Raw genomic sequence first — 23,225 nt, 5'->3', positions numbered from 1 at the left:
GAAAAACATTCATCACTGGCGTTATCTTGACATTTTAATTGATGCCTGAAAATTGCTGGCGGCAACGAATGCGGCAGCCGGTACTTTTAAAATGATAATATACTTGTAAACATGGCACCCCCACTCCAAGTCAGTGCCCGGTGCATTGGCACCGATCGCACCACCCTGGAGCTGGCCCTGTCTGTAGTGGCATTCTTAATGGGTGTTACTGATAAATGTAGATGCATGTAGTATGTTGTTCAATGTATTATTTTTCCAATTTTCACTATTTTAAATATAAAAGATTGTATGCTTTGTTTTAAACTTTAGTAAACTACTTTTACAGCAACAGGCATTCAACCGGCTAGGCTTGAGGTGCACATTCACAGTGGATCATAAGAGAATGTAGAGACTGGAAGCCCTGAGACCTGCAATTGTGAATGTTACTGCCTTAAACGCTCCAATATCTTCATTTGGTTAGAAGAAGACAAAATGTATTGGGTTTCAGGGTTGAACAACAAAAATGTGTTTGAAAATGGATTGTGCCTCTGAATACGGATATGTCCTTAGCAGTGCATATTATACATGCCATAATGCTTTGCAGTACTTTTTTTCATTCTAAATATTTGATTAAAATTGGTGATTCTTGTGCAATTGCATAATTCTGCATTCCTGAAATTACTGATAAAAGGATTTAAACAAACTCAAAATTGTAAACGTCACAAGTCTCACTGCAAATTTGGGAGCATAATTGTCTCTTCGGGAGGGACATTCCTCAGGTATTCCTTTAGGTCTTGTCTTGCATGTGGTTTCTATCCTCTGAATGGTTTTATGGAAACAAACACACGATAGATTTCATGATTCCCAGAGAGTCATATTTTCCATAGTTTCCAGATGGTTTCAATCCTTTGGAAAGTACAGTGAGGTCACACAGTCCAGTCGGAAACCAACAAGCCAACTCTTAGGTAATACTTATTTGCCTAATTAAATATTGTAGTGTTGGGAAGTAATGTCTAAAGTTGAAAACCATGGTTATGCAATAGTTTTGTGATGCTATTCAGCCACATAGATGCTTCAAACCTTTACATGTCCTGGCCCCACTATATTGTGCTGGCAGAATATTTTGCCCAACAGGGTCTTTGGCCTTTTGCAGTGAGAAGTGTTGCACTATGCAACATTGCAAACACTGCCAGACAACTTTTTGCCGCATGGGACTTTTATTAATCCAACTCTGAAGCAACTAGTTCCGTATGCTGTTTTTTAGGTCCAAGCAGGCCACCTCCAACCCTCAATAAATTAGACATACATCACCAAATGCAGGCCATATTTGTCTGTCTAGCCACGTTCTCAGGTAAATGATTGACGTCTGTGTATTCTGGAGAGAGAAAATATTCATCATGTATTGTTGTGGAATATTTTGTGAGTAGAGAAACAGCTGGAATTGCTCAGTACTTGCAGAGTACTTAAGCATCCAGTATTTAAGAGCGAGAACATGAGAGCCTAATTAGTACCCACAAGGAAGAGGTTAGAGGGTACTACTGCCACCACCAGTTCACACAATTGAAGGGTTAGTTTTTGTTGTACAGAGACAGCATAAAAGAGAGCAATACACATGCCCATTGCCGTTCACCATAGAAGATGAAGATTACGTTTGGGAGGGATGCTCTAATCTTTGCTGTGTTGTAGATGTAGAAACCTAGGTAATTGCCATAGGGGATGGTAGAGAATCTGGCACCCACAAATGATAATACTTGATTTAGGCTGGAAAGTAATTTTACAGAAAAGATACACCAACTGTGAACACAAAGATATATGTTCCTTGAAGTGTTGGCCCGAGCCTCAGAGAGTGGCAGTGCCTCTGTGAATCTTTTGGATTAAGACTTTATGTGGGCTTGCAGCAAAACAACTTGGAAGATGACACTCAATGTGGTAGTTTAGATTATTCTCTTATTGCTCCTTGGGGGCCATCATGGAATATGTGAATTCCTAACTTGGTATGAGCAAGCCTCCATCCACGGATATGCACAGAAGGAACACCTGACTAAGGTACACTTTTATGAGTGGAAAAATTAGCACAGAGATGGCTTTTATTGGTGAAGAACAAAATTAGGAACTGATAAAGGCAAACCCATCTTGGAGTCCTTCTTTGACTAGAAAATGGTCTATAATCTATTAATAGTTTTTAGATGTTGCCTGCGACAGCTTGCAACGGTTGCACAAGATATTGTTTTCTACAAGGGACTTGAATCCTGCCCACAGTGTACCATTTGTTGACTTCTTTGTTGCACTTACTTGCTGCATCGTAAACAGCCAGCGCATGCTGACTTCACTTACCCTTTTTTTGTGTGGAGCATGGACCAAGTACTTATTGCTACATCTTGAATAGTGTCCTTATGCTGCTCGCACTGTGACTAAGTTTTATGGTGCTTTTTTATAGTTTTTAGCTTTGCTGCATGCTACTCTACAACATGGCTAAAAGACATTGGCAAGGCCAGTCGTTTTCACTAAGGCGAGACCTGTGTTGGCTTTGCCAATGCTTGTTTTTTAATTTAGTTATTGCCCTTGTTCATTTTAATGAAGCATGTGGGTTGAGAGAGCAGAAGTGAAATGATAGTTTTTTGGTGTCACTGTAATTGGCACATTGGTATATTCTGATGCTGTAAAACGTTCACCTTTCTACAAAGTAATCATTCATTAACTTGTTCATGTTTTTGTTTTAGCCATGCATGCTAAGATGCTCGCTACTTGAATAAAGTCTGTCATGGACCTTTCCAGCCGAACCTACACCGTAGGGTGTTTTCTGCTTGTGATCTAACCCGTGCTGCCCAATCTAGGGTAAGGTCATGCTTTGCCAAAGTATTGATTGGAAGCAAATATATAACTTGAAGTTTTTAAGACCTGTTTTCTTTTGAAATATCCACCCATGTATAGCATGGAATGGGAGATATAATTTGTTTGTTGTTGTTGGTAAAGGTATAACCTATGACAGTGTTAATTCCTCACGGGTGCCATGGTCACCTGGGCAGTTTCCAACCATTTATCTGCAGCAGCCACTACACAGGAAAAAGAACAGATATCCTGAACACTGTATCCATACTGCTGCATATCCAATAAAAAGAAGAACTACTGCTATGATGTTCAGTCAGTGCCATGATTGAATCCCCTTTTCAAATAAATTTACAGATTATGTTCTTCTCTAGTAGCAAACAGTGGACCAATGTTATTCAGTGGGAGGAGATCTCAACATTAGCTTGCCTTTCCAAATTGATAGTTTTGTGGTGCAGTTTGCATTCAGTAGCTGATGGCAATCATTGTTAAATGCCCACCACCAGCTATAAAATTGAGGTAACTTGAAAAACATCTTGAATAAATCTTAAATCATGAATTTCTCAATGTGGCAAGACAGATGTTCCCACAGAATTTTGCTTGGTGAGATTCGATCTTTGTCCCGGTTTACCCTTGGGTTGTTCCGGAGGTGTAGAAATCAGATAACTTGTGATCCTGAGGTGCTAGTGACACTGGGTGAAAGACACCAAGTCCCAGAGCAATAGATCTTGCCAAAGAAGGAGGTCAGACTGACTTTTACGGATCTTCTTTTAGGTTGTGAATTCTTCGATTCTCTCAACTGTCGGTGGTAGAGGCTGGAGGCTGTTTGGAAGGCAGTCTTGTTGGTCATGTCCTTGCTAGTGCTCCATTTCCTTTCCAGTTGTGTTGTTTAGCAGTTTTGAGGTCATCGGTGTACAAACTAGCCTGTTTGGTGGACCTTCTGTGGTGGTTGTTGCCGATGGGAGTGACGCTGTTGGCGCAGTTGATGATCCAGTTGTTAAAGTTTCTTGACGTTCTGATCTAGGTTGTATGAGGAGATGAGGTGGGCGGGGATGACGGCATTGATCTATGTGGCCTTTGAGACTTTTCTCCAGCTACGGTGGGGTGCATTGAACAGACTGAAGGTGGAGGTTCATAAGCTGGTGATGTTGAAGTGGAAGATGGCATGTTCGGTCCAGGTGAGTGGTGATGGTGATGTTTTAAATTGAGGGTACCTCAAGCCCAGTTGAAATGTAAAAGTGTAGGGGGTATGTTTTGGTTGCAAATTTAAATAATTCTCTGTTGGGGCTTCTGGTACAAGCAGCCGGGAGGACTTTTGTCCTTCCAGCTCCTGCAGTGCATCAGGTGGACTGATAGCCTCCTTTATTTGCATACATTTAGCTTTTTGTGGCAGTTGATGTTTTGCAGCCCTTCAATGCTTCTTACCTCATAAAGTGTCGGCCCCATTTTGGTCTCCATGGACCAAAGATGGTTTTGGGTAATGATCAAGAAATAAAGTGCCCACGCAAAGAACTTTCCCGATAGCCTCCTGATCCAGTTCGCAAATAGAACGTTAGCAGGCACATGCATCATGAAAAGGTTTTGCAAGTCCTTAATTGCGATTATTAAGAAATCGCAATTAAGGACTCTCAAAAGCCTATGCATGTAGGAATCGTTATTAAAATAGCGATTCCAAAACATTCCTTAATTGCGACTCTACAAATTGCGAGCCGCAATTAAGGAATGGCTTCCCATTCTTTCCTGTAGGCCTACAGGCCCATAGGAATGAATGGGAAATTGCATGCGCAATTTGCGGGTACCAGTAGGTACTCGCAAATTGCGTATGCAATTTCAAGGGTGCAAAGGTGTCAAAATGACACCCTGTTGCACCCCTGAAATTGTGATATGCACCCATGTTGAACACACACATGCCCCAAGGGCAAATTGCGATTTCTCAAATTGCGAGTGCCTAACACTTTAATGCATTATAAAAGGCCTTTTTGCGGGCACAAACGGCTTATTCTTGCAAATCGTACTGTTTGCACTCGCAAAAGCCTTTGATGCATGTGCCCCTAGGTACCATAACATAAACACCTAATGGTCTGCCCAGTCTCCCTCGTCACTTATGCCTATTGGGCCTCCTGTGTGCTCTCTGATGTTCCTGAATATTGAAAAGAATGGCCACTTCTCATTTTCAGCAACACACCAGTTCCTCCTGCACTTGCCTTCACACTTTTATCACTTTTATCTGATAAATTCTCTGGAAAAACCAGACCACGGCACTCGCCATCCCGTGAGTTTGAAAGAAATCACATATTTAACTCTGTAACTGTAGAAATCTTCCATTTTTACCCATTAGGATTTTTATTTCAATTTAAGGTTTCACGTGCATGATGACATACCATAACCTCATTGTTGGGTTGGAGTAGTACGCAACATGGAAAGATCATTTTAAACTTCAACTTCTGTCCTTGGTTTTGCTTCTGTTTGGTACTGTGCCAGACCCAAAGTCTTGTTGAGTGCAGGAATCGCTCAGTTGGTCATTTGCTCAATTATTCTGAATTAAATGCAATCTTGTTTGGAAAGCATCAAGACATCTCCCAAGGAAGTAAAATACATTACATCAGCTAATACACTCTCATTATCATGATGAACTTTACATTTATTTCCTTTATTCTTCGTTTCAATTTCCTTCTCGGGGTCGTGTTCTAAATACTTATCTTTTTTATTGTATTTGTTTGTCTTACTGACTCAGCGGAAAAGACTTCCTCTTTCAGGGCTTGTAGAAAATAAACAAATCTGAAAATATGAACCCTTTCCTTTACATTCCCATGCACAGACTAGGCCCACGCACATAAATCATACACACCTGTGTTTACTAATACACCACACACACACACACACACACACACACAACACCGGTACACCTCACACACTCACCACACACACTCACCCCACACACTCACCACACACACTCACCCCACACACTCACCACACACACTCACCCCACACACACACACACCCCAAACACACACACCATACCCCCACCCCAATAATACCCACTAAAGAAAATGCACAGCCACCTCTAACACACATAGCCACAACAGATGTGCACAGGCAACAGATGCATGGCATTTTCTTGTTTCAGGCTTTTGTCTGGCTCCTTGGTCCTTGGCATGATCCAAGGGCGCACTAAAAGTGTAAGAAAAATACATGTACAGCAAGAAGACCCCATTCAGCTGATGAAAAATTGAATCTTCGCTCGGGGGAGTGCATGCGCCACTCTGGTGCGGTTTTTGTCATAAATATTATGACTTTTCCATGCCTGCCCAGATCAATTCACCTCAAGAACTTATCGCAAACTTGCTTAAACCGGAATGTCCATTTCTAAAAAAAGAACCTGGTGGCCTCGTAACTTAAACTCACTGTCCTTGATTAATTCACTGACTGAACCCTGCGAATCCCTGTGGTTCATGTACTATTGAATTCGCTTATCTAGGTCTGTCATGTGACAGATGATACTAATGATATGACCTTGATGTGACCATTCATTCTGTTGATCTATACTACAGCAGTGCTCTCCCACTTGGTCTACAGTAAATACTTCTGGACTCAAAAACATGGCCGGCTGTGTTATCGCGATACTTTTTCATTACAGTCGCAGCATCGAGAGTCTGAAATCCCAACAGACAGCCAAAGACCATATCTTCCTAAAAATTCTCAACATGTCTCTCACATATCTGGTGGAAGCGGATGAGGAGAGTCGAACTCTGATTAACTGTTAAACAGCAAAATGTTCTAATAATTATTAGTCACCATTTCATGTTGCACTTAATTTCTTCACTTTTATAGTTAATTAATTTCTTATTCTGTGTTGAAGAAGCACTTGGGATAATTTTATTTTAAGTCATGTTCTTCTGTTTTTATGAAGTTTCCAATTTGGTCATCGTTTTTTTGTTAGTTTATCTTGTCATGAGCTCTACAAGAACCAGTAAGGGCGGGGTGGTGCAATTTTACTGAAAGAGGGAAATCTGTCACTATTGAGTTTGAAATGATCAACCTGACAGAACAGTTGGGAACCTTGAAGATGATATTGAAGATACCTTGGCCAGAGGTCGGCGCTCTTGAAGAGGAAAGTTACAGCAGTGCTGTGCAGCTGCTGTATGCTGTTCACAGGCCGCTCTGGTGGAATAGGACATTCATGTCGAGACCACACATTTGGACATTTGTGGTGTCCCTGCAGACAGCAGTGTGTGCAGTACTACACAGAGTAAAAAGCCCTTGCTCGTGTTTCTTGTTGATCTCAGTTCTCTGTACTTTATTGGATGGCTTCCTCTGTGTTTTGTCCCTCCCCTGAATCATAGCTTATTTACCCTTTCTTTGGATTGGCTAGGGCATAGCCTTCCACTGATGACATCGGAGAACTACTTTTTTATTAAGTAAATTTCTTGTGTAGCACTCCATGGGGGGCGCATGTCTTTCTTGGTCTTCTAAAACCTGCTTTCCCTTTCTCCCATCCAACTCTCTCTCCCCACTCTCACCTTCCCTCCCATTGCTTCTCTGTGGTGCACCTGTCACCATACAGAGGCCTTGGTGATGCCGTGGATGTTGTCCCGCTGCACTTTTGTGTCTCTTTTTTGGCTTTTATTTCCTTAGTGTTTCTCTCCCTCGCTGCCCCTCTATCACACCATGGTGGCAGTCATTCATGGCTTTGCTAATATCCGAGCACCTCCAAGACCAATGGCTGGCCATGTTAAAAGTATAAAAACAGAAAACCTTTTTCTATACTTGCTAAACTGTCTCTGTGTTGCATGACTCGACTTGTGTTCCGTTATGTCGTATTAAGGAGCACTGTGACTTCTAATATGTATAGAAAGCAATGATTTGTATACTTTTAAAAAGGCTGTGGTGTTGTGTGACGCAACAACACCATATATGTTGCCATATTAACCTCGATCCACATGGAGAAGTGGTTGCAATTTCAGTGTGCCCATTCTAGCAGTCTAGCTTTCCAAGTGTGGGTTTCAAAATATTTTGCGTACGAAGTGACTGTTGCTCATTAAATTACATATCTGGAAATTGTAGCAGTTGCTGAACAAAAACTGAATAAAAGTGAATGGCAGTAAAATCACGTTCTAGAATTCGAAAAATAGCATTAGGCTGAGCTTGGGAGGTTTTGGAACGTTGTGCCCTGCTCCTCTTGGATTTTGTTATTCTTTTTCACACTGGCTTTTGGGTAGTTCCACCCTTTACTCTGAAGAACCAGTTTTTAGAGCTCACCTAAGAAAGCACATGTGCTGTATTTCATGAAACATATTGTTATCTTACAGTGGTCTTAGAGCTTACCAGTTGTTCTACTCCTTCCTCCAGCACAGTAGGACTGAAAACAAAGCTTTCTGCAATGACCCCCAGGAATGGGCAGGAGTAAGGCATGCCTCTGCTCAGACACATCTTGCCATTGAGGAGCAGAGACATGTATGTTTCTCCACAAATTCTCTCTGCCATATCTTTAACTAATAAGAAGGGATAGATAAGCTGCACTTTTAAATGATGGAAATCTGAGAGGCTGGACCTGCAGACATGTTTAGGCTATTCCGCCAACAGAGCTCTACCAGTGGTCCTCTGTACCGCTACAGATATTTCAGCTTAACCCAGAACTGGTCTCTGCTGCCCCAAGCACACATCTGAGAGGACCAAATTCCAACAAGCCTGCTTCATTCTTTCAAATAAGACACCATCTTTAATCAGGCAAAGAATTGTTGAAATATAATAAAGAACCACTTTACAGGTTCTGAGATGGTCTGAAGGATGCTGAATCGGCCATGCGCAGAGACAGCTGGTGCTGAAATGGACATGCAGTCTTATTCATAGGTGGATCACGTAGTAAAGGAGAAAGCCCTGGCAGTTGTATTTACAGTACAATTTATTTATCCTCTATTGTGAAGAGAGCTGAAGAATATCATTTGAGAGCACAATCCACAAACTGGGATTCACAGAACATCTTTTCCAGTGAAGAACCCATAGCCAATGCTGGCACTGGAGTCCTCCTTTCACCACATTTTCAGGTTGGGCGCCGGTGGCGGGAATTGTATAATTTCGAAAGTCCTATGTTCAATGTTACAATGTGAGTTGGCGAAGGGATGACCTGTAAATGGTTGGCCCATGCTGGTTCCTGAAGAAACGCTCTGGAAGCAGAACACTTCTTACGTTGGCTCTCCCGATGAGAGGCACAGCAGGGGCTGCTTCTGTTAGTACACCTGTAATGTACTCCATTAATGTACTCTCAATGACTGCAGAGGATGCAGCCCCGAATCTGCACGCCAAAATGCCAGACTGATTTCAGAAGCCTTCTCAGACCTCCTAACTCGATTTCTTAATGTTTTCATTAAAACCTATTTAAGCATCTCTTGCTTCTCTCTGGAAGGAACCTCAAGAGTGGTCACGCTTCCTTCCTTAATGATTTTCAAGCCAGAAACAGAATAATTTCTATGTTTTAGACAAATCAAGACTTCCTTGGACACTAACTCTGGCTGAAACGCATCACCAACGTTTCACCGAGTACAAGCCTTTCATGAACATCTAATTTCTTTACATGTAACTGATGCAAAGCCAGAGGAAGGACTGTTGGGTTGGACAAATGGACCTTTAACATATTTAATACTTCAGCTCCTATCCTCAACTTTGTGATACCAGTTGATGAGTGACAATGAATGTTATTTTCTGGTTTGAGTATGCACTGAATTGAGCGCATATTAAATCCCATCTGCAATGCTTAAGTAGCGCACCACTTTTGATGTGCAGGGCTGTATGTGTATTTGTTGATCCCCTACCAGGTTTGTGTGCTCTGTGGCAACCAGAGTTGCATTAATGAAGCACAGGACTCCCGAGATAAAATGGGTTCCTTTTGTTAGTTGTTTCACACCTTTATTCAACATCTCCCATTTTCACCTCTTCTAAAGAGTATCTATAGCTATAAGGATAAAAACTTTACGGACCTGGCACCCTTGAGCGATTAGTGGGTACTGTTTTAGGGATCATCTTCAATATGAAGAGATCTAACTTCCACACGGGGATGCGAAGAACTTTACATTTCTATGTGAAAGAAATAGACACCTGAATTCATGGTGGGTTGTAGTTCCCTACACTTGGCGAAACAAGCATTGGCAAAGTCAATGGGTCTAGACTTGGCAGGACTCCAGTTATGTTTATGTAGTTTTCTGCGAACATATGAAAAAGGCATTAAAGTATATAGGTTAAAAAAAAAGTAAAAAAAGTGTCACTGTTTAAAGGTTGTGTCCCTTTGTATGCAAAAAATACAAATGCAAAATTACCATATGGCTAAAATAAATTAAAAAAACAAACGTGAAATGAAAGCGAAAACGAAAGGAGAGTTGGGACTTCCAGCCCTGGCACTGAAGAGGGCTACTATTTAGGTAGGAGTGCACAAGCAAAACGCCATCACTCACAGTTATGAAGGTCTATGGATGAAGTAGGCTCGCCCATTACCTCATGATGTGATGGATAGAAGCAAAATGTTAAGGACATTCGAGCAGACCAACTGATAAACAGGGCACACTAAAAGCCTGCGTATGTATATATGTGTGCAATGAAATAGATGTATATCTATATCTATTTATATTTGTATGCATTTTTTTGGAAAACATGAGGCTGGCGAAACAGATTAAGTTGCCTCTAGGCCACACCTAAAATATCTATCAAAATGGAAAGACCGTAGAGTGAACAATTAAAAGCAGGTACAACAGCACAGGTAGACAGATGCTAACTTATGAAATACATTTAGCCATTTTAGATGGCTCTTCTATAGAGGTTAATCACAAAAATATGTTTATTTAAAGACCAAAACGGTACCTACCCAATGTCATGTAGATTGGCTGAAGAACAATTTTTGCATCCCCAGAAAACCTTAAGTACAAAGCCCGGGGCAGATGCTTAACGCCAATGCTATGGGACAAATTTAGGCAAATAAAGCTGCAAAGGTTTCGAATTTTTAAGAAGATACGGTCTTTGACTGGCTGACTGTGGGGACTTTAGGCTCTCGATGGAGTGTTAGCAATGAAGTAACACCATGATAACACAGCCGGAGAGGTTTTTGAGAGCAGAAGTATGCAGTGGAGACCTGGCGGGAGAGCTCTGAGATACTGGAGACCTAGCAGGAGAGGACACCAAGCTACAGGACCACCACAAAAAAAGAATTGCGTTCATTATAGGTCATTATGAAGCAATATACTAAGTCATTATGACGCATGTATGACTCACTGCTCACATGCGCTGAAAGAACAGCTTACAAATGTCACATGTTACATAGGACACGTGTCTCAATGTTTCATGAGTAAATTGTTCGCAATTTACCAGCAGCTTTTTGTGGGTTTGAGATCTTTGATGTGCTCACAATGCGTGCTTCGCTCTCCTACATCCGAGCCCTAATCAGGATGCCTTTAAGTGCCCCGTCTGTAATACACTCATCATTAAAGAACTGAGGAAATGTGTAATTTGTAGCAAGCACTTCCAGTAAAAGAGAGCCATTTCCTTGAAAACCCGTCTGAGGAGCCACCTGGGACAGCTTTAGGAGCTGGCATGCGGAGGACCGCTCTACGGCCTTTGGGCGTGGGCAAGGTTAATGCCAAGTTGTGCTTTCGTGAAGCAGAAGGGTTTTTACTCCAGTCAAGTTCCCTATGTGTGCACAAGATGCGGATTGCCCAGAATACTGAAGGACTAATGTATGGATTCTGTATGCTTCTGCTCGAGAATTGCAGCACTGCACTCTCACTCTTACGGGAACAATCCTAAGGGATCACTGGTCTAAATCACACGTGTCATTAAGTCATCGGTGACGCGCTCTCCATGTATAGTAAGAATGTAGTTGGTTGGCCTGCCAACAACCAAGCTTTTTTGTTGTTTGGTTTGCATTTTACGCTAAGGGATAACCAGTAGTGTCTCGAGCCCTGGCAGAGAGGCAGGGTGGAGGGGAGGGGAGGGAGGTGGGATTTGGTGTGACAGATGTCAAACAACAAAGGAAACCCCCCCCCAAAAAAAAACTTGCCAGCCACATCCCGCATATCTGCTCTTCAGCTCCATCCTCACCAGCACAAGCTCCCAGAATACCCTGCGGCCAATCCTGATGCTGGCAGCATGAAAGCAGCATCAGGATTGGTCTGAGCGTCAATGATTTGCTCTCCCAGTGAGACTGGGAGCCTGTGCTAGCTATCTCTAACCCGGAAACACAGCTCTGGTTGAAGACGGCTTCAGAGCGCATGTCTGTTTGGCCGTCCTGAGAGGCTGGCAAAACCCACATGGGCACTGACAGTGCCCTGTCCACCCCTCCCCCTCCATGACGGCCCTCAATTAGGCCCGCCTCCAAAGCTCAGCTATTGATAGAAAAATACAACTATAATAAACACTTTTATTATCATTTTATTTTTAACGTTTTGAGGCTGGTGGGGGAGGGGGGGGGGCAACACTCCTCCACCATACCATACGTAAGTTTGTGTTACGGTCTCGTAATGCAATTTTTGTGGTTCGAGTGATTCATAGATAAGACCATAAACAATTATACATTGCTAATGTCAAATGAAAATTTCATTAGGCTAACTGCTAATTGATTGAACTATTTATAGGATTTTTTTTAAATGATTTTGTTGGTTTTCAAATTGCTTACAAAAGGCATGACCCAAACATCAGGCAAAAAGTTTAAACAATATAAGTAAAAAAGTGAGCCATCTCCGGGGTGTTCAAATGGCATATAGAAAACGATGTAATCCGTATAGTTTGCATATTGTTCCATATTGGGTGCATATAATGAGACAGAATCGAGAGGCGAGGATTTGCAAGTCCAGGCATAGTGAGATGTTCTTTCTTCTATGCCATAATACTGCAGACGGGGTCTATGGGGCAGCCTCGTCCTTCAAAAACAGTATTTTTCAAGCAATAGAACACCCTTCCATGCCTAATAGATTGGTGCAAATTTCGTAGTGGTACCACGGCCACATTCTCTGGAAAGGTGTTGACGAACTCTCATAAGTTCAGGATGCAACAAGACCATAGTGTACCTGGACAAGCCACCCAATGTGCCCAACACAGACACCTCGAATGTCAAAGGGATTTCTCTATGAAGTATCATGACCAACTGCTTACCAATTCTCACCCCAAAAGCTTGGCCCCCAAGAACAGTCCTACATGGTGAGGTACTCCTGCATTAATGTAAATGACCAGCTCCTTCCATAATTAACAGGAATAATGTAATTTCCATAAAGTATGGTTTTGAAAACCTATTTTGGAAATTCCAACACCAAACATCGCATATTATTATACAGGGTTGTATATTTTTTAATGCATTAAGTAATTACAAGGTTTCTTCTGCAACGCCGCTCGCAGACATTATGTCAGTCCACCTGGCAAGTCTGGCACTTGCGTTATCGATTTAGAGTTTGTGGACCAGACAGGGCTGACTTCATTATGTAGATTCAGACCTCGCTAACTGATGCCAGGATAAATAATTAGCAATAGACATTCATTCTACAGTGAGTGGGTCATGCTACACAGTCAACCTGTAGTTTTCAATGCAAAAACAAAAAGCATTGGCAAAATCAATAGGTTGCCCCTTTGCATTCCCAATGTTACACTTGATTTCTTAAAAGTGTATAAAAAATATTTTCTGAAATTTCCTGCTATGTTTTGTGGGGACCTGCACGACGCATGCGCACACCTACAAACTGACACAACCACTTTTTAACTTTTTTTGCTACCAATCCGAGTCAGAACTGTAACTAGATAGGGGGGAAAAATGCACAAAAGTAGTTTTTCTTTTATAAAGCAGGTGGGGGAAAGCAACACGGGGGGGCAGAGGTGGAGATAGAAGCAATACAGTGGCGGGTTGTTGCTGGGTTTTTAAGCGGGTGGGGGAAGTAACATGCTAAAGTAACATGGGGAAGCTGGTGGGGGCGGAAGCAAAATGGAGGGAGGCGGGGGATGGATCAAACAGGCCAAAGACAGCAATGTTATGCTGGTGGAGAGAAAGCACACAGGCAAAGAAATGGACTATACAGCTACTCTGTTGTCGGGCTAGGCTGCTACCCTACTCTATGGTGAAACTAATCCCTTGTAATGATGCACACGTTTGCGCCAGAGGTAAGCCAGGGAGGGTGGTAGTGACCGAAGTCAATGAACAGGGGGTACAAGTAACAGCAGGGTAGTGGATCATGTGGGTTTGAAGGTAAGGAGGGTGTGTCCCAGTGTGCCATAATACAGCAGCAATTTTTTTGATGGCCTATTTAGCACTTTTTCTGTTTTGTTTTCCTTGCAAAAAAATCTGTATTGAAATAAATGTATTATTCCCGTTCCTATTGCAAGTGAAAGAGACGTGATTTCAGTCCACAAACATGCGCCACAACTAAAAATAAGGTGAGGTGGATACAGTTGCGTAGCAATCGGATCATACATTGTACTGCGTCTTTTTGGAATATCCAGTTGCTGAAATGTTTTACCTCGTGTGAGTTCTTTTTCCGATACCAAATTCAAGGCCATTATGCCTCACTGATTTAGGTCAATCTTACTAAGGTCTAGACAGCAGATACTAGTTCAAGATTTGCTTTAGTACTAAATGGTTTCTTGTTGCTATCCAGCACCCACCAGAAGCTGGGGCTGTGCCAAGGAATTAGGCCAGGATGGGACTAGAAACCAAAATCCGCACTGGCATTTTTTATTTATCTGACCCACACCTCAGTAGACCACTTCTACAATTCATTGTTGTCATGGCAGCCCATCCTGCTCTGAAAGCAGCCTTCTAGTCTGTGGTAGAATACTCAGCTGTAAGTGGAGGACAATCATCATTCAATTCCATATATTTTAAAATTGTTTCAGTACCCTATATGCTAGTTTAATGGACTCCAGCTTTCTCTGTACAGAGGATCCATTTCAGCGCTAAAAAAATATTCCTGACAGAAGAGGTGTACTCTGCCGCGAAAGTATACTTGTATGATTGAACCTGCCTCAGGGAGTGGCTTCAGTAATGTTTCCACAGGCAGTTTCTTTATCCTCAATTTAGCATTTTAATATTTGATTTAAGTGCATTTTTTTTCTGTCCCGATTTAGCTCTACCGTGCAGCAAAATTTCTAGCTGCAGGTGGCTGGGGTGTGGGAGGGATCCCCGAGGGTGGCAGTGAAATTCAGTAGTCCATGTGTAATGTCATGGCCATCTCTGGATTCTGATCCATAATTTCATTTTCTGATGGAATGTCACGGGGGACATTGGTTTCCTGTCCCCGGATTTCCAGTGTAACCCGATGCAGCTCGGTTGAAGTGAACCAAGACAGCGACTCCGAGAATGCATTACCTTGATAAGTCAAAGTCCAGCAGTGGAAACTTGTGTCCCCAGTGACGGGATGCTTTTTTGGTGACCCTTACATTTGCGCAGAAAGCCTCCTCTACAGAGAGTTCTTTTCCTTTCACCCTTGCCACGACCCTGCAGATTGCACTCCATATCTTCGACAAACTCATTTACAAAGTGATTCTAGAACATTCTCAGTAGTTGATCTTTATGTACAAATCCACCAGCAGCGAAATCGTATGAGACTTTAGAGAGTATGTGCTTGGAAAACCATGTGTACCTTTTAGTTTTTCAATAAACGTTATTCGATGTGAAATTTTCCCAATGACTATTTTCCAGGAACGTATATCAAATTTACGACCAGCGCTTGCTGGCTCTTGGTGTTTTACCTTTTTTTTCCCCTTTTTAAAAAACTTTTATGATTCACGATTCTCTAGACATTCTACAGTGGATGATGTAATGACGTCGGACTCGAGATACTCTTTGATTTGTGATATGGCTCGTTGACTTGAGCTAAAAGATAAGTCTCCCAGATCCAGCAACGCAAGATAGCTCTCACTAATAAAAATTCAATAAAAAGAGGCGATGGTGAAAAAAAACACTGGGCTCTGGGCAGACAACTTTTAGATGGCCTTGGACCCTAGCTTGTGGGCTTTAACCTGTTTACCATCATTCATTATTTCGACCACTAATCAGACTTTCATGCCCCCCCCGCCTACTTTGTTCCTGAAAATAAATCATGGTACCCTCTACTGATGATCTTTCATCAGAGGTTGGACGGGCTGTTTGAATTTTATCACCCGTATTGTGGAACTATCACGTCTGTCCCTGTTGCGCTTGCTCTTTTAGTAGAAACGGCGCATGCTCCTTTGCTTGCAAGACACTTGATGTTTTTATAGGTGGATTAGAGGCCGCTCATTACTTACCATTGGTTGGATACATTGGACTCTCATTTGCCGGCTCTTCTATGCTCAGTGCATGCAAGCTTCACTTCCTCTTCATGTGTTTGTCCCACCCAGGGGCATGGCCCAAGTACTGCTTCTATGCCCAGGGTGTGTCCTTCCAGTGCTTTTTTTCCCTTTAGTTGCATTTTACAGCACTCCATAAGAGTGCATGTTTGCTTGCACCATCTTTTGGTGCTTGCTGCCGCGTCCTTTTTGCTTCCCACCGAGTGTTTTTTGTTTCTTGCTGCAATGCTATTGTTGCTTGCTACTCTTTGTTTGCCGCACCATCCTTCCCCTAGTGTCCTTGTTGCTTGCCGCCCATCAGGGGAAAAAAAAGCGGAGCGGTAAGCTGTACAATATGTCTAAAAGACCATGACAAAACCTATAGCTCTCACTTAGGCGAGACCTATTTCCTTTGCCAGTGCTTTTTTAGGTTTTCTTTTTGAAGCTCACCACGTTTTTAAGGTTTCTTTTTCCCGAAGCACCTGGACATTTCTAATGTGTTTATGGTTTTCGTCCTGAAGCCCCATGACAGGTTTGTTTACAAAGCTTTTCAAGCTTTGTAAGGTTTCCTGGGATTACAAAGTATTTAAAATAAACGTGTGAGTCCTTCCTTTTGAGGGCAACAACCCCAACTAATATCTGCTTTTACAGAAATAATTATCTTGCAAAAACCAGATTCTGATGGTACTTTGCACATTTTTGCAGCGTTTTTCAACTGCACGCAAAGTTTTGCCACAATTACCAGATTCATGAAGCTTGCCATCTTTGAAATTCTTTAGCAGCAAAATACCACACACCCCAATTTCCTGTACCCCATTATTCCGTGAGCAGAAGAGAGGGGGTTTTCTAAGTTAACGCTGTGCAGCTTATTTTTGTCTTCACACACGGGTTACCTAACAATCAACACCAAGACCTTCGCCACCGGAAGTGCGCTGTGGTGAAAAGCAGAAATCTATTATATATTTGGTAATTTAGTGGTGACCTTCGCGGAACTGAAAAAGACTACTGGAAGGAATACGTGCAGTGAGTGCACGGTTCAAGTGCATGCTTTACCGGAGCCGAGATGCGTGGAGTGGATTCCTGAAAAATGCATTTTTTTTTTTATTTCCCTGAGATACTTTCACATGAGTTTCAGTGCTCCTGGCTGCTTGAACTTTTAAGTAAATGGAGCTCCCTGTGCTGAATAGCACACACTGTCACATAGCAACATCTGGAAAATGTTAGTCACGTTCGAAAGCAGATGGAATGTCGTAATCTGCTTTTCGACCTTCCTGCAGTAAGGCCTCATCCAAACATCTCCTCCTTCACTTATCTGGAAACTAGGAGTGGGTACTGTAAAAGTAGTTTTATCTCCAAATTAATGAATATGCTTTCCTGAATGTCTGCACTATGGCACAGTTTGTTGCGTGCCAACTGCCCCGCCGTTGCTTGTGAATCAGAAAGGTTTAGAGACTGTTGCCAGCTTTCCCGCCTTCTCTGCTGTGTGACGAAAAGGTCTTGCTAAGTGAAATGCAACGTGGCAGGCGGGAATATCTTATGCGGAGGGAGTAACCTTTTTTTGGCACGAGTCCGTTTCGACCAAATAAAACTCCAGGTGAGCTCCACACTTCTTTATTGTGCCACGTGTTTAATCCAACCGTTCCCCGCCCCGCTCAGCGCCTTGATACCCTCACGGGTGAGTAGTCGCGCTTTACAAGAACCCTGATTGGTTGATTGAACGCCCAATCACAGAGTGTATACAGCAGCTCTGGTTTGCAGCAGTGCTTCTTCACCTCACTGTGGACCCCACTGAATCACCACTGGAAGTGGAGGAACCCCACCGAAGCAGTTTCCACGTTTTGTATCTCAAATCAATGTGCACGAATACAGAAACAGTTATATAGCAAACAAATACCCAAAATGATGAAATATTGTATTTAATTCATGAATTACAAAATATGCAAACAATCGAAGGTATTAATTTAGTGGGAAGGTTGGAGCTGTTCAAAATGTGGGTTTATTTCTAAAACGCAGAGTGTTGTGCTGGACTCTAGCACACAACTTTGTCTTTGTTGCTCCTAATGCATGCTCTCGTTTAGTTGGCGCGCGCTAGTGCTTCAGTTGAGTCCACCAGTTTTCCTTACTAGATTATCCCTGCTTCGGTTGCCCATACGAATCGAGCTAAGGTTACAAACTTAAATTGTACCTTCCAGTTCTTAATTCCTCACATTTACAGAGTGTTTTAAAAAGTTACACGTTGCTTTATCCATGTACATACTTTATTAATCTGCTACTTTTCTAAACCTTCACAGAACCCCTGAGTAGGTGTGGAAGACCCCCAGGGGTTCACAGGCCCCTTAATTAAGAACTGTTGGTTTAGAGGATAGCTAATCAGTTTAGCTACACGTGCAAAATTATTTTGTATTGGCATGAATGGTAAAGAGGTATGTGTGGCTAGGTCGCCAATACCAAGCCTCCACTCGACCACCCCAATACCCCTGCCCCCCCCTGCGCTGTCCCTTAAATTACCCCAACCCCTTCCACTACCCTAAAACCTACCCCGACCCCCGCTTTAAAAACGAACCTAACTTCCCATTCCCCTCCCTCTGCCCTAAGGCCTAAAGCCCTTCACCATAACTTACAATACCCCAACCCCCCCGCGCTGTCCCTTAAACTACCCTAACCCCTTCCACTGCCCTAAAACCTGCCCCTGCCCTAAAAACTAACACAACAATAGCGATACACCATTACAGACGCACTGTACATTGGTAGCTTCTCTTCTTTCTTCTCTAGCCACCAGGTCCGAGGGTGGGGGTGGGGGTAGGGGACGTTTTTTCTTTTACTGTGGTATGTTACTCTTCCTGCGCAGGACCGCCTTGTGTAAATGGGTCCCACTATGCATCCCCAAATATGTTGTTTTCTTTGTTTAATATTAAAACTTAATAAAGAAATCTAAACCATAAACTACCCCAACTCCTTCCACTGCCCTAAAACCTACGCGATCCCTCTACCTAAACACTAACCCAACTACCCATTCCTCTCCCACTGCCCTACGGCCTAAAACCCTGCACCTTGACTTACACTATGCCCCCCCTGCGCTGTCCCTTAAACTACCCCAACCCATTCCACTGCCTTAAAACCTACCCCAACCCCCCAGCACCAAAAACAACCCAACTACCCATTTCCCCTCCAACTACCCTAAGGCATAAAACACTACACTATCCTGCCCCATGCTGTCCCTCAAACTACCCCAAACCCTTCCACTGCCCTAAAACCTACCCCGACCCGCCCTAAAAATGCACCCAACTACCTATTCCCCTCCCACTGCCCTAAGGCCTAAAACCCTGCACCCTAACTTACACTACCCCGCCCGCACCCCCTGCACTGCCCCTTAAACTACCCCAACCCCTTCCACTGCCCTAAAGCCTACCCCAACCCAGCCCTAAAAAGGACCCCAACTACCCATTCCCCTCCCACTACCCTAATGTGTAAAACCCTACACTACCCTGGCGCTGTCCCATAAACTACCCCAACCACTGCCCTAAAACCTACCCCAACCCCCTCCCAGCCCTAAAAAAAAAACCAGCCCCACTTACCTCACCGCGGCATCTTCCTGCTTCCAACCTCCAGCAGCTAGACCGCTCACTGCCTTAACCACGCATATGCTTGGTTACGGCATATGCGTGGTTAAGGCAAACGTGGTAGAGCATGCAAAGTTGGAACACTGGTGTTTCAGACTGCTGCGTTCTGACTGTTTCCTGCAGGAACACCTATTTCTTGTTGACAATATCCTTCCCCTAGTTTACGAAATGATGGCTGGTATACAAGAAGGAGTTGAACACGACGGGAGTGGGGTCGGGACAGGGGCTTACTCACAGTGCCACGAGCACTAATGCAAGCTGGTGTGTCGGTTAACTTTTTTTAATGTATTTTTTACTGCAACCATATGGCACAAAAATAAGGGGAAAAAACCTGAAATATGCTGCTCCTTAAACGTGGCCAACAAAAAACATTTTTTCAATAAAAATGTAAGTTTAAAAATAAACACTGCATGTAATGTTAATATAACATTACAGGTGCTTCCTATAAGGTAGATATACTTATAAAAGTTATAGAAACTTTTTTTTTTTTTTTAATACAAATTACAGGAAATATGATGGTTAATCGGGAAAGAAAGTTACTTTTTGCTTTACATTATTATAACCTGAAGACCTAGTTTAAACACAGAGGAATGCCAAAAAATAAATAAAAGGGACAGAGAATGGAAGAAAAAAAGCATTGGCAAATGAAAGTCCTGGCCCTTCAGCCGTGACAGTGAAGGGTACTTCTTTTCTGTGCGCTGTGGTTGATCTTGTAAACTGCAGCTTGATGTGTTGCACACAAGTGGTACATGCTTATCACCTCCATGTTTTAGTATTTAGTAGGGAGGTTTTCATATGACTGATTCAGTAGGATCAGGGAAATGCCATCACTTGCAGTGCAAGAGAGTCAATGGCTAAAGTGGGCTAACACCTCCCCCCGTGGTGTATGCATCAGTGGGCGGAAGCAAAATGCGTCTGATGGCTAAACTGACAAATGGATGAAAAGGGCTGATGCAAAGCCCCACTGTGCGTATTCATGTCGCATTTTTTATGGGTGATTTTGTTTGATTTAATGATGTTGAGGGGCAGCTATCAATGTCTCTATCGCAAGCCTAACAAGCATTGGCATAGCCAATAGGTCTCGCCTTTGGGACCTTTTAAGTGTTTAGCCATGCAACTGTTGCATAACTAAATATTTATAAGGTCCCAAAAGCGAGACCTATTGGCTAAGCAAAGCGTCCGCGAAAGTGATCGTGATCACGATCAAACATCAAAGCGGCCGTGCGGCCACGAAGGTGAAAGTAATCGCGGTAAAGCGTGGCGCCCGCGCACATGCACTGTACCTCTAGGCTGACCTGGTAGCACTTTTTGGAGCCCTCTCAATAAGTCTCGCCAGACCAGCGCAAGCGCTGGGTCAGGCGAGACCTAAAAAGGGTATCCAGTCATCCTGAGTTTTTGACTGGATAGGGAGTTGGACTTTGACCGCTTTCCTGTTTGGGCTTGAAGTCCTGTGTTACTTGCATTTTCCTTGTGCTGTATGGTAGGGTTCTTTTCATATTATATGGTACGGATCCTGTATTTAAGAGGATGACACTGCAGTAATTGCTAGCAAGAACATCTGGCAAGCATCAGTGCTCTTTCGCTTATACTCCACTACCCCAGTTGGATCTTCTCAAGCCTATCCAAGCCCTTTGGCAGATTTCCAAGCCACAATTTCATTCTGAAATGAAATGAAGCTGTGCTGCATTGTGTCCTTGACTCTCATGGTGTCGCCAGCGCAGCGCGCTGTCTGACCCGCTGGGCTGTTGTCCATCCTAGGTTCATGCCCTCCTCGATCTAGTTTTTCTTTCATTTTATATTGCTGTCAGCAGAAATGTAATGTAACTTTGCGTTTCCAAGCTGTTCATGATATCCTTTCCTTCAGCCTAACACTTTGCCCCTTCATAGTTCTCTACGTGGCTCGATATCTGCTCGCTTTACAATCGCGGTCTGCCTGTATTGTGCTGTATAATTAGTTCATAACCCATTGTGCGGCATCAAACACACCATGTGATAACCCAAAACTCATGCTATAACATCCTATGTATCCTTAAAAAAAATCAATTGATTACAGGAGACACAAGTTCTTCCTGTTGCCCTTAGGTCTACAGTGTCAAGATGGTGGTTTCAAGGACAGAATGACCATCCGTGATCATCCGAGAAATAAATCAAAACCTGCTGCTGTACAATGATATCAAGTTCTTGGCTACCCTCACTAAGTGAGAGAGGTTGTTTTGAGTCAGTAAAGCAGTAGGGTAAAGTTCCTGCTAGACCAGGACCAGTGGTTCCCTCGCTCTCTCTTGAGCAGGAGGCAGAAAGCGCGCTCTTCTCTGGAGAGGACTGGAGAGCACACATGCTCTCATCAGTCTTGCACATTGCAGCAACACATGACAGATTAAAACCAGCATTGACAAAGCCAACATGTCTGGGGCAGATGTGCCTACGCATGTACACCGAGGGCTCGCAAATATTTTTGTCATACACTGCATGCACAGATGCTGTTTATCACACTAAAGCTAGCCCTATTGCCTTTGTCAGGGCTCGGAAAAAGTAGCGTAAAAGAATTGCTTTCTGTAAAGAATACATATTAGAAGAAAAATAACTCAATGTGACGAACAGGGTGTTAATGTAGCCTACCTTTCAGATGTAAAATAGTTCTTAATTCATTCCCATGGGAGTGCTCCTGGAAGGCAACATTATACACCTAACAGTCAAAGGTATGAGGTAAGGAAGAAATGCCGTGGATAGAGCAAAATCTAACTCTATGCATAATTTAAAGCTCCGCGCATATGTTTTTAAGTAAGATTTCAACTTTGAGCTCTGCCAATCCCTTTGTTATTTCTTATGATAATAGTCTACTTAGCTGGGATTGCCCTGGGTTGTCCAATCTGAGATGTTTTGCTTAAAATGTATTGTCCTGAAAAGGCATAGGCTGGAGGGAGACATGGTGGAAAAATCTGTGAGGATTGACTTTGTTAATATCATCCTATATCTGCTAGTCATTGTGAGATGCCAGGAGGTGGTTAGTACATAGCTCATTGGGACCTTTACTGGTGGACTAGATTAAAGCAATATGTGACAGATCCTTTCAGTTATTCCATTCCTGTTCACTTGGTGATGGCTCGTTTATGGGCTGGTGCAGTGCTGGGTGGCAAACAAAAGCCGAAGCAGATATTCCTTATGCGAGTGTGATTGTGTCAAGCAGTGTAATTATTATGCATCCCCTATGAAAGACAACCAACTGCACGACCGCTGAGTGTTATGGATGTGGTGTGAGCTAGGAGGGCTATATATTGTATTGTAATTGTATTTACATAGCGCTTACTACCACGGATAAGGCATTGAAGTGCTTTATGCCGGACAGCGTGGTACTCCAGAAATTACTGTCAGGGTGTTTTTTTCAGTGGTTATTGCTTGTTACAGGGATTAGTTTTGTGCTCTTAAGGACACTATTCGATGCATTTCCTTGAGTTTCTAGGTGGTAGAATAATTTAATAGGAGCTTGGTATGATCATTAGTGGGAGGGGAATATGTGAATTCATGCAAATGGTA

The 23,225-nt window shown here is 42.9% G+C and overlaps 1 protein-coding gene across 2 annotated transcripts in view; it reads left to right on the top strand.

Annotated features, from left to right (window-relative positions):
- The window catches only part of LPAR1 (lysophosphatidic acid receptor 1), a 208,973-nt gene that overhangs the window by 69,163 nt on the left and 116,585 nt on the right, over nucleotides 1–23,225 (top strand). The window contains exon 2 of one of the 2 annotated variants that reach the window (XM_085641355.1): nucleotides 2,700–2,814. The exons of the other annotated variant lie outside the window; for it this stretch is intronic. The gene's annotated coding sequence lies outside the window, so the exon portion shown is untranslated. The remainder of the gene's footprint in view (nucleotides 1–2,699; nucleotides 2,815–23,225) is intronic. 2 annotated transcript variants of the gene reach the window in all.

Source organism: Triturus cristatus, chromosome 2_2, assembly GCF_964204655.1.
Source record: "Triturus cristatus chromosome 2_2, aTriCri1.1, whole genome shotgun sequence".
Classification (NCBI taxonomy): Eukaryota; Metazoa; Chordata; class Amphibia; order Caudata; family Salamandridae; genus Triturus; species Triturus cristatus.
The sequence above is the reverse complement of the archived record's forward strand: the minus strand, read 5'-3'. Positions and strand labels throughout refer to the sequence as shown.